Consider the following 11429-nt stretch of genomic DNA (forward strand, 5'->3'; position numbering starts at 1 on the left):
CGTCATCAATGTGAAGTTTTATTTTTATTTTTTTTCCAGAAATTGAGTTAGTGGTGGGGCCGGCTAGTGTACAAATGCATTTATTTGATAAAATGTCGCACGATTAAACACATTCGATAAAAGTCGATAATTAATTGTATACTAATTAACTTCGTAAGATTTTGTTTACAGAAATTAATTTCATTGAGGCAATTAATTACATAATTAATTATAAAGTCCATAATTACAACTAAATATATTGTCTATTTAAATAGACTGTATTAAAGCAATAAATTTTGGACGGAACTAAGGTCTAAGAATAATATAAATACAAATGGACTTTACGCTACAACTTTTGCTGGAAAAATAGTTATACTAATAAAATTACCTATTATTATTATTATTATAAATGAAATAGAGTATAAAATATTCATGTAAATTTATTAATATATTTTAAATGTCAATTATTATATAAATGTTCTTCAAAACATACCCGTGCAAAATATTGCACGGGTTGAAAACTAGTTATTTTTTAATAGTGATAAATGATGATGAAAATTCATATTCCCAGTTCCCATTATCTACTCCATCGTCGGCCGTTTGCTTTCCCCTCTTATTCTCCATTCTAGATTTCTAGTATTCTAATAGCATAACCACCATCACCATCACCGCCTGACGCTACCACCATCGCCGCGCCTCACAAAACACCACCACACTTTCTCCTTCATCATTGCCCTAAGCCCCTAACGCAACACCACCGATCATCGCCTTCTATCATCTCCATACCGAGGTCTGTGTGTGTCGTCCCTTAATACAAAGTTAATTTTTTGCTTATATATCGTTTAATAAAAGCTCATTTCATAAACACCATAATTGAATAATAGAATCAATTTTACATATCGTATTCTTCATTTAATCTTCTCCGTTTTTCGTACATATTGCTGTCCCCAATCGCCGTAATCTGCTTCTTCTTATGTGTGCAATTGTTGTTCTTTCTGAATTTATCAAGCTTTCTTACTGCTCGATCTTTCGTAAGACGGTTTTATTGTAAGATTGTCATGAGACAAGTTATCTGGGAACGTCTACTGTTTTCTTTGTGGGTCGTCTCATTGAGCCAAGTTATCGCAAACCCATTAAATCCGATGATGTATAATTATTGTTTCCAATGAAAAAACTTGACTTCTTTTGCTGTATTCGACTTATCTGTATTTAACACATTTTTCGTTTACTTTGTATTTCACAATGTCAACTTCATAATGACTTGTTGAACTCTCTTACATTCCATATGCTAAGGTAGGTATACAATTTCTATACACTTGTATCATACTGTCAACTTCCTAATGAATAGTTGATGCTTTTCTCTCTGAGTCTTACACCTAACCCTGAAATTTAATATCCTCGTCCAACAGCCAGCAATTTAATCACCAGCTCAGCTACCTGCTCATTTAACCAACACTTAGCTTACTAGCTCTAAGGCTAAATCCTTGGTCCTTATATCGCTTCAGTCGCTCCCAGCGAGCAAAGAGCGAGCATTGCTTATTTAAAGAACTTACAGAGCTTTTTTGCTCCCCCGAACTGAACATGCATGTTAAGGAGCAGTCCCGATTAAAGAAAAGAGGGGTTTAAGCTTAATAGAATAGAATGATCTTTATCTTTTGTAATGATGCTTTTTCAAAGCTTTGCTTTTCCTCTTATCAAAACAAAACTCTTTTTTTACGAATTAATTTATTTTTGGTACTTGGTAGGCATTCTTGAACAAAAATAATTTTTTGTACTTATTTAATCTATTGCCATCAAAAGGCCTAAGTTAATTTCTTTCAGTGTTTCCATGCTTCAAGGCGCCAATTTACGATATGGTAAATCACCATTTTTTGGTAAAAAGTCTTAAATGGAAAAGGTTGCTTAAACCCGTGTTTTTGGCATGATTAAATTTTTCTTAAGTTTTGGAAAAGACTGGAATCTTAGTTAGTTTAAATCCCCTTCCCGTTTTTATTTTAATAACTGTTGGGTTTATTGTGGATGATACTTCAGTAGTACAAATAGAAAATTAAATGCCGAGTCTGAGATTTGACATTCATTCTGGCTGGTGTTAAACTGTAGTTTATTGTCAAGGTTGTGTTGCATTCATCTGATTATATGACTTTTGGTATGGTGAGTTGCAGTTTTCTTTCCCCCTATGGATTCCAAGGTTTTGCTGTACATAAGCTACTTGAGATATATAACTCGTAAACTACTTTGCCATAGACCAATTGTCATAATTGAGAGTAGCTTAGCATTGGTGTCATGTAGCGTATCCGGTAAAGTGTTCCTTGTCACCATGGATTTAAGTCTTGTCAATTTCCGAAAGAGTTGTCTTCTCGTAAAATTCCAAAGCTTCTTCAAAGCTACCATCATTGTAGTAAGGCCATAGTCCATACTACTGCTGGTTTAGATGTTTCTGGATAGCAACATCCTTTCCCATTCTCATTCAAATTTTAAACATGTAATTAAAACTCAAATTATCTCCTGGTTGTATGGATATGGTCGATGTGAACGAGTTTACTTTATTTTCCTGATTTTCTGTAGTACGAGTTAGTGTCCTGATGTAAGTGAACATGATACGATACATCACTTAAATTATGCCTTTATTCGTGGTAGTATGTTTAACTGCCTAATCAGTTGTATGTTTGTATGCAGTCTTGTACTAAAAGCCGGTAAAGTGTTCCTTGTGACCGTGGTTTTAAGGCTGTCACTTTCCAAAACTGTCATTGTCACTGCGACTCTCTACTATATTTATCCCATACATACCAAAGCAGATATTTAATTTTGTCATTTGTTGCTTCTTCTTATTTAAAGTACCTTGTTTGTTTATGCTCCATGAATAGATAAAAGAAGTGTTGCCCCATGACGAGCCATCCTATAAGGACAAAGCAAGTGAACCATCTAGCGAGGAATCACCCTCTGATGGGGTTGAACGTCCTCCAGAGGCCACCATTTTGAAGTTTCTTATCCCCACACTACAGGTAGTCAAATTAAATTATCTCTGCTTCTATATCATATTTATGTATCTGCTTTGTGCTGTCCTGAATAAACAAATTTCAGATTTCTGTCAATATTTTATCAGTGAAGATTAAGCAATTTCTGTCATTATATTATTATTGTTAAGCATCAACCATAAAACTAACATAAAACTAACATTTGTACTGACAGTTAACCTTTATCCTCTCTCATCTCACGTCTTTGCTGACTGCCACCAGCCCTCTTGTACAGCCACAATGATATATTTTGAAATTATGATTAATTTTAAATGTGCAGGCTTGGGCTTGGAAATGTGCCGACGTTTAACCTTTATTCTGTTCGATCTCACGTCTTTGAAATGATTAATTTAAATTGGCAGTTATTTGATGGTATGATGGTCAGTTTTTTATATGATTACTTTTAGGTATGATGTTCTTTTTTTCATACATAGTTTCATGTGAAAAGTCCTTGTGCGTACTCGTATTTTCATTGGGACCACTATAAAATCAACCAGCTTAGCCTTCTGTGTTAGCAGTTTTCACTCTCTTATATTGATATTTGGGCTTTTGGTATGTTTATGCATGCAAGATTCAACTCGACTACACTTCTTTCCGGCTATTTTGCTATTTTAATTTTTAATATTCCTGTAATACACGTATTGAATAGATGACATACTTTGAAATTATGGTTAGTTTGAAATGTGTAGGCTTGGAAAAATTGTAGATTATCGTTGCCAGGAAAATTGATAAAGATGGTGGATTTTGGGGTTGGTGTACATGTCAAGTAAAGGGGAATTTGGTTTCGTTCACGGGGCCTCCCTATGTGATCGCCACAACGTCATATTCATAGTCCTAATGAGGTAAGTTCATTTCGAGTCCTTAATATACTGTTAAATAAATGTTTTCTAGGTATAGGTAATCTTCCGCTTATAGAGGGGCATATTTGCTTCTCCCTTGAAAATCCTGTAGAATTGCATTTTTTTTCTGTCTTTAGCTCCAATGTCAATGTCAAACTGCAGTAGAGTATATCTATTATTTGTCTTTTCATTGTTTTTGGGTACGGTAGTGTTGGTAGTGATTTACTGCATTTCATGATCAGGCTAGTCTCAAGTGGAGATCTAAGTCAAACTGAGATCTAAAACAGGCAGTGTACACTTTTTCATAAGTGGGATTTAGGAATCAAGGCCTTGATGGCTACCTAAGGTTGGATAATGACCATCCCCAACTGTCTGATACCCCATAATCGCCCTGAGATATGCTCAATTATTAGACAAAGTGAGTGTTTGTAAATTGTATGTTGGAGATCATCAGAGGACGATATATTAATATTATTCCTACCTTATGTCCTTGCTTTCTTTTGTTTCAATTATTTGCTTCAATTTATATTACTTACACGTGATGATACGTATATAATTGTAATTGTGGATTTTGGTTACTTTGTATGCAGTTCATGATTAAAGCCCCACTTCGTTGAGCAAATGGCTGAGGTGCGGAACATTTGGGCTAGATATGCAATTGCAGTTTAAGGCGAAAGTATTTGATGATAACGTTTAAAGTACTTAGGCCGAACGCTTGGATGGAAGAACTCGTGTTAGGTGTTAGTTTAGTGCTTGTGTTAAACGATCAATTGTCGATAGTTTATATTTTGGAGGTTGAAACTTTTACCATTTTAGTTGGGTTTAGATTATAAATGTATGATCCGCTGGACTTTACTCAAATGAAGCAAAATATATTTGAGCTATACGACTATTGGCGTATAGTGTATGAATGGAACAATTTGTTTTTCAAAAATCTAGCCAGTGGTGAAAGAGCATTGATTTGGGCCAAAAATGTGCGGGATATATTCATAAATTCGCGCCAAATTGATTTTAGAAAAATTGTAAAGAAGACGGTTGCTTAAGAAAGCGTCGTGAAGATGGTGCACAAAAGAGGCGCGCCATGTATCCAAAACATGACGGTTGAAACAAGGAACCGTCCACTTAGTTTATACAAAGAAGACGGTTCAAGAATACAACCGTCCTCTTATTAAATACAAAAGAGGACGGTTTGACTTTTGGCTAACCGTGCTCTTAGGCAACGAGGACGGGTGAATTAAGGACGGTTTGTTTAGGATTTAAGGACGGTTTTTAACCGTTCTCTTTGTCCATTTTTGTAGTAGTGATTGAATGGTGGATTTGAGGAGGTAGGATTGACCAAGTAAGTTGAGATTATGATTGGCTTTCGTAATCACTTTAGACATGAGAGTTTGATAACGTAGATGTTACCATATGAGAAATGCTAATTGTGGGATTATTATTTGGTCTAAGTGAATGATCTTGTTTACTATATGAGGCATGGTATCAGAGTGAGACTAAACTACGTTGTTGGGAAGTCTTAGCGCTTATTTTAGTAGGTAGAAAGGATAATAGTATGGTTGACGCCAATTGTTAAGTTAAAGGACATAGTTTCAATCTTTGGTATTAGAATGAGGGAAATATGAGGTGGTAAGGCGTTGTTACAACTAAGATCTTGTTTCTTGAGGACTTGTTGGTAAGTAAAGTTCTAGGATGTCAGATTTGAAAGAATACTCCTTGGGATGTTGATGACCATAATGGATTGGTGATGTGATTGATATTAATTGACCCTTGAGAGTTCTTCAGTTGAGAGAGACTTAGTATTGAGAAGTATTTGTTAACCCTATAGTTTTATAAACTTTGTGGTGGTATTGAGTACTTGATATGATGGGATGACGCTGTAGTTGAGTGTAGTTCGGCATTTGGGAATCCGTAATAAGTAAAGGGAGATTAGGACTCGATATCAAATTGATTTTTCAAACTTGGGTGATTATGCATATTTCTCAAAAGAATGTGTAGTAGGATGAACTTCATGAAAGAAGACTTTGAGTTGACATGTTACTACCTTGCCTTATAGGGGAACCTTGTGGAATAATTAAGGAATCCTCTATGGGAATTTAGAGATTGGAATTAGAACCCTTGATTGAGGATTTTACCATTTTGAGAAACTCATGGTGGACACTAGTTGGATATGAGTATAGCTTTGTTGGAAACCTTGACTTTGATCTTATGGAAGTTATTTGTGGATGTTTGAGGATTTGGAGTGAAGAGATTACACTCATAGTGGAGTGCCTTGTTTCATGGAATTGCTTAGGGTGAAGTAACATAAGTGATTTGAGGAAATCCTTGGGAGTGTTGTGGTTATGAGTTTTGTTGTTAGAAAGTTTTTGGGACCGTTTAGGATGATGTTGTTGTTTGAGGTTTGAGTACCTGGCGTTTCCTTGTTGTCTAATTCCCCTTCCTCTTTGGCCATAAGCGTTATCGTTCATACCTCTCTTCCTCGCTTCATCTTGCTCCTCCCTTAAGTTGGATGCTAGTGACCTATAAAAACTCTACCTTTGAAATTTTTATTGATTTGTCTTCAATTCTTACCCTAGGAAGTTCATCATAGCTCTCTTGTTGGTTAAGTTTGAACCCTCTTAACGTACTTTGGTTTTATGCTATCTAAGTTACCTTCCTTTTTGTACAACTTCTAAATTTTCAAGCTACCAGTTTTGATTCGTTGTTAGAAGTTTATGTTACTATTGCAAACCTTACCTATTCTAAAATTTTGAAAAAAAAAAATTGCAAATTTGATTCAATTCCCTATTTGTTCTTTGAGTATAGACTTCCTTATCGTGATTTCGAGTTGCTAAACCTGTGATTTCTTTAAATTTTATCCAATTTCTATTTACTTTCTATTTATGACCTTTTGTCAAAGTTTAATATTACATTTTCAGAAATTTGACTCCCTTTCGAGTTTAAATGTGAAACATCTATCTCTATTTTGGCTTTTGCAAAAGAAAATTTGAGTGAATTACCTGTTTCTTTTGATTTTGACGCTTGATCGGATGTTAGAATTCGTTGTTAGAGACGTTTAATAACTTGTTTTACGCTTGTCGGCGAATGATTTGTGTTTTAAATTTGTCTTTGACTTGGAAAGTTAGCGTTCGTGTGTGCACGATAAGGGCAATTCCGTTCCATGAATGAGACTTATACTTTTGAAAACCCTTCATTAATGTTTTTGAAAGTACTTTGATTTTCGATTTATACAAATGATTTGCTTTTGACCATATCTTTGATTTGGAATGTAATGTTCTTGAATGCGCAACGAGAGCAGGTCCGTTCCTTTGATGAGAATCTGGTCCTGTCGGAAAATTTTATTTGAAACTTTTGAAGGGATTTTGATTCTTACGATAAGTAACCTTTTAATGTTTTGGTTACCGATTTCAAAATTCCGGTTTTATTTTTATATGACATTTCATTTCTATTTTCAAGTTTCGAGGACGAAACTTTTTAAAAGATGGGGTGATTGTAACACCCGCGAATTTTCCATTTTGACATTTATAATTTAATTAACCATCTACTGTCTTATTTATATTTTAAATTATTTAATTTAAATTAATTTCATTATTAAACATGATTTTTATAAATATTATATTTTTAAAGCTTAAGTTATATAAAAATAAATATTTTGGTCGGATAATAATACTAATATTTTCCGTCTTGAGTTGTAGTGGGCTTGAGACGTAAATTCTTGTGTATATCGACTCAATCTTGCACTTTGGGCCTAGTATGACTAATGGGCTCACATACTACTCTTTCCTCCTCGTAAAAATCATGAAGGAAACCCTAGAACACACCTTCTTCCTCAAAATTTCAGCATACCTTCAACAACAAACACCATTTTACACCCTTCTCTTACAAATCTTCAAAACTTCATAACTTGCTCAATTGTTATCCGAATCAAGTGATTTTCGCGTCTATCTCTTCCTCTCATCTCTCTCCATCTTTCTAGGTAATAAAAGAACCGACTTTCCCCCTTATTTAGGGCTGTTGACCCATATTACATCCGGTACCCTTTTCTAATTTCGATTCTTAGTCTTAATTTGTGTTTTCTTATGTTTAGGAAAAAGATTATTTAACCCGGAAGTGGATTCTTTAAAGGTAGACGAGTCTATTGTGGATTTAAGTGCAAAAAGGTAACGGTGATGGGTTACTCGACATTATGTCAATTTGGGTGTTTATATATGTTATAGTTTGTTCACATGTGTGTTAAAGTTAGATTGTTTACATGTTTTTACTTGTTTGTTGTTGAATGAGTTTTGTGTGGAATCTCTCTTTGTGGTTTGAAGAAGTTTCTAGTCTTTTGTATACATGGATGAATTAGTAAAGAAACCGTCTTATTCATGCCTAATAATTGTGTTTAATTATGTCATGAAGTTGTTAGTTTGGAATTGTTTGAATTTGAATCGAACCTTGTGTTTTAATCCCTCTTTTATGCTTTTATTTCACCCTTAATACTTGCATGAAGTTACTTGGGTAATATATGGTACAATTGGGATGGTAATGGCATGATAAAAAATTAATTTGGGGATGAAGATGAATTTGTTGTGTCGTGCAAATAAGTGATTTGCGCAGGCTGCGCCACAGCCTGGACCAGTTTTCGTAAAATGACCATAACTTCTTCGTTACTTGTTTGTTTGAGGCTTATGACCTACCGTTAGAACTGTAAGAGGATAAGGTATCACCTCCAGCTTTTTTGATCTCATTATCATGTCTAGAAATTGAGTTATTACCGTTTGAAGTTGACCCTTGTTGTAGTCGAGTACTAAACTTGTTGTTATAGATTGGGTTTTATGTTTCTTATTGGGTAAGCATCTCAAACTTGTTTCTAATGCTTGTGTATGGTGTGTTGACACTCTTTTATCATAGGAGAACTTGATATGTGTTATACTCTCATTATTATGCATGCTTCACATGAATTGTTTACGTCACGTTTATATAATCATTGTTACTCGTATTTGTGACCCGAGTGTGACGGTTTACATTGTGTGACGACTTGACATTCCTTATTCTACCCTTGCAGACCTTGGGTCACGGTTAGGTGCCATTATTTCGGAGTTAGGTTATCCTTCCGCCTGTTCAGACCTTGGGGTACGGTTAGGTACCATGGTTCCGATTTGGGGTTACTCGACCTTGGGGCACGGTTAGGTGTCATGGATCGAGTCTTGGATGCGGATAGGTCACCGCATGTCGAATTGGTTGTTGCCCATCCCGAGAGTCTGGCTAGATTTAGACTAGGACTGTATTATGATCGTCGTCCTACCAGGAGGTTGGAGTCTAGGGGTTTGTCTTGTGAGTCCATGCTACGTAAATGTCTCGCATGTTTACGGTCATTGGCGTGTCCTTATATACGAGAGTTCATGTCTCCTATGATTGTTTGTGAGAGTCTTGGTCCTATCGGATAATAGAGGTGAGATGCAAGCCTCTAGTTGCAATATGATCGCCGGGATCGATGTTCCTATCCCTTCTTATGGTGAGATGCAAGCCATAAGTATGAATGCGACATTGGTAGCCACGTCGCGTGCAATGTTTGTTAAGAGATTTTCAAAGTAATGGCTATGGTTTCCATCCATGTATTTTCTATTTAATTGATCCTTTATTTATCTTATTCATATGATTCGATGACGAACCTAATATCTATGTTATATTTCCTTGAAATGCGTGTTTTTATCTAAACGACCGTATTCGTGTCTTCCATATTATTTTAATTATCTCACATGAATAGTTGAGTCGAGTTAATATGAAATTGGTTGACTTAGTTATTCTACTCCCTTGAATGCATATTTAATATAATGTACCATGCCTATCTCATTATGAATGTAATATGTGTAACACCCCCTCATACTAAGGTGCCTTACCAGGACCACCCTACCATGAAAGTGCGTTACCATCTCGGTTGCCCGAGGTTAGTACATACCAAAAGCGTCTAAATTGAGCACTATTATTAAAGTACTGTGAAATGTAAAGCTTACAATATCCAAAACCAAATACTGTTTAACAAAATACAACTGTAAAGTCTTAACATTAAAGGAAAATCCACTAAGACTCAGACGGTGATGCTATGACTCGTGGTGGCAAATCTCCCAAGACAATCCCCAAGCTCTCACTAGCAAAACCTGTCATGCCTGCTCACCATCCCCGAATGGATCACCGCAGATTCCACAAATAACAACGGGGTCAGTATTACTCAACAAACAATACAAACAAATGCAATAATCGTCTGATCATCACCAATTCCCAAACATCCAAGCTCACAGAGTAACCGACTACACACCAAAGTGTGTAGCCCTGCCAGATTACCTATCGCAACAGGTAATCCTCGCCGCCAGTGGGTGACCGCAGCCGATCCCACCTAGTCCAGCTCTTCAACGAGCGACATCGATCCCTGTCCCTTAATGTGCACATCCCCTCCCGTGGCGGGTTCCACGGAGGGTGAACTAGGGTGTGAAGCCGCTCCCGCAAGTGACTCCACCACAATCACAATCACATGACATCACAGTCATCCCAATCCCCTCACACCAACACAGTCACAAAAACCTCCATTCTACGATGATCAACAGACAACGATAATTACAACAACATGTCATGTAAAGCACAAGAACCGAGTAGGAAACCCTACCTTAGCAATCAACAAAGAGATGCAACACGAACAATCAAAAAGGCTCCTCTACGAAGTCTTCTTCTATACAATGATCATGCAATACGATTACACTTTGTACAATTCCCAAAATCTTCTTCTCATATAAATGTACAGTAACTCACAAAAGTACAAATAATCACGAAGATAGAACTTACCAACAGTGCAACGAGAACTTATACGCAAGAACCACGACGATTATCCACACAATGATGCTACGAAATGCTTAAGAGAAGGATTAGGGAATAATTTGGGTGTGATTAGGTTAACGTAGAAATGATAAAGCTTTTGAAATGATATTAGAAACTGACGCGGTTGTATAAAATACCCTAAACATTCCCTAATCAAACCGTCGAAATAACACTCCGCCAAACCGGACACTCGGTCGAGTAAGTGCATACTCGGCCGAGTGTCCAATACTCGGTCGAGTATTCACTATACTCGGCCGAGTATTCCTCGGCCGAACCAAAATAACACACAACTAGAGCACTACTCGGCCGAGTAGGCTCTACTCGGTCGAGTAGTCACCAAGGAAAATCCGTAGTGTTACAATCTTTCCCCCTAAAAAGAACTTCGTCCCGAAGTTCACACTCTACTACACAAGCAAGCATAACACTACGTCACAAGACTATAACAATTACATGAGACAACTCCATGGAACTATACAAGCATCACAACAAGTTACCACAAAATCATCTCCCGACTCGAACCAAACAAAGAAAAACAAAACAAAACACCATCGCGACCATCTTCTACCCCTCTAAAAAGACAACGGTTACGTCCCCGTAACCAAACATACCTGATCAAAAAGGTTAGGAAAACGTTCTCGCATAGCTTCCTCAGGTTCCCATGTGGCTTCCTCCACATTATGATTAGACCAAAGGACCTTGAGTAAGACCATCTCACCATTCCGGGTCTTACGAACCTTGCGATCAAGAA

The 11429-nt window shown here is 36.5% G+C and overlaps 1 long non-coding RNA gene across 3 annotated transcripts; it reads left to right on the forward strand.

The window, feature by feature from the left end:
* The first annotated feature begins 521 nt into the window (after positions 1-521).
* LOC141627025 (uncharacterized) lies at positions 522-4743 on the forward strand. Of its 3 annotated transcripts, none has more exons than XR_012536587.1 (4): positions 522-769; positions 2844-2981; positions 3274-3835; positions 4423-4743. It is a non-coding gene; the product is annotated as an uncharacterized LOC141627025 (long non-coding RNA). The 3 variants fall into 3 exon arrangements; XR_012536586.1 differs by having other exon boundaries at positions 3669-3835; XR_012536588.1 differs by having other exon boundaries at positions 3683-3835.
* Positions 4744-11429: the final 6686 nt, after the last annotated feature.

Source organism: Silene latifolia, chromosome Y (assembly GCF_048544455.1).
Source record: "Silene latifolia isolate original U9 population chromosome Y, ASM4854445v1, whole genome shotgun sequence".
In the NCBI taxonomy this organism is placed as follows: domain Eukaryota; kingdom Viridiplantae; phylum Streptophyta; class Magnoliopsida; order Caryophyllales; family Caryophyllaceae; genus Silene; species Silene latifolia.